The 1,058-nt window shown below is 62.2% G+C and overlaps 1 long non-coding RNA gene across 1 annotated transcript; it reads right to left on the bottom strand.

Annotated features, from left to right (window-relative positions):
• Nucleotides 1–29: 29 nt before the first annotated feature.
• On the bottom strand, nt 30–710 carry LOC104834620. Its single transcript, XR_774642.1, has 3 exons — nt 548–710; nt 336–407; nt 30–104 (listed from the first exon to the last, which is right to left on the bottom strand). It is a non-coding gene; the product is annotated as an uncharacterized LOC104834620 (long non-coding RNA).
• Nucleotides 711–1,058: the final 348 nt, after the last annotated feature.

The raw sequence follows: 1,058 nt of genomic DNA, 5'->3' as shown, positions 1-1,058 counted from the left end.
GGGGGGGGGGGGGCGGGAATCGCCGGTACCTTTCAGGCTCTGGAAGTCCCTCTCCAGCTTTTTCCTCAGCTCCATTTGCTCCAGGACCAGTTTTTGTAACTCATCTGTTTAAAAATACACGGCGGGGTTGAGGGGAGCCCGCACTTTTCCATATGGAGGCGGCTCAGCGCGGCGCTAATCGCATTACGTTACATTAATCACAGGAGTTAATCACTCCTGCAGAAAACACAAATACCTCGAGCCGCGGGGAGAGGCCGGGGGGTCCCGCCAGCCTCCCCCCACCTCCCCCGGCCCCGCAGCCCCCCGCCCCGCCGCGGGACGAGCGCCCGCCTCACCTCGGGCCAAATTTTCGATGTCTTTTTCCACCAGCTGCGTCCCGGCGACATCCATGCCGAGGCCGTCCTCTCCTACGGGGGGGGACGACGACGAGGGGACACGGACGGACACGGGGACGGACACAGAGTGCCGTCAGCCCCGCTGCGGGGGGCTCCGCGGACCGCGCATCGCCCCGCGGAAGGGCCGCTGCGGAGCGCAGACCGGCGCTTACCTCTGTCGGTATTTACAGGGCTGGGATGCGAGACATTCCTTTGGTCCTGATAGGATTTTCTGGTCTCTAAATCCTCTGCCGCGGAGTGATTGTCTTCTTTATCTTGCTCTTAAAGTTAATAAACCGATTTTCAACCATAAGCAATGAAAGTATGGTCCTGATATATCCTTAATTACATAATTACGGACAAAGCCCTCGTTAAAACCTTCTTAGCGGACATCCTAATCGCTTTGCTATTGGAAAGTAGCTTTGCCCCGCCGTGCCGGGCGCGGCCCCGCCAGCCCATCCCCGCCGCACCGGCCGCGTCCGACGGCGGCATCTCCGACCCCGGGGAAGGGGGCGGGGGGGACCAGGCCCCGTCCCCCATCCCGAAACCGTTTGCATTAGTTGGTTATTTTTTTTCTGCCGAAAGCCCCCAAAACGAAAGCGGAGGCCCGGGAGCCCCCCCGGGGCTGAGCAGCCGGCGGGGGGCGACGCCCGGGGCCGCGCCCTCGATGCGCACCGGCCTCCC

Source organism: Haliaeetus leucocephalus, unplaced genomic scaffold (assembly GCF_000737465.1).
Source record: "Haliaeetus leucocephalus isolate CR32 unplaced genomic scaffold, Haliaeetus_leucocephalus-4.0 Scaffold339, whole genome shotgun sequence".
Classification (NCBI taxonomy): Eukaryota; Metazoa; Chordata; class Aves; order Accipitriformes; family Accipitridae; genus Haliaeetus; species Haliaeetus leucocephalus.
Note: the sequence above shows the minus strand (reverse complement) of the source record. Positions and strands in the feature narration are given on the sequence as shown.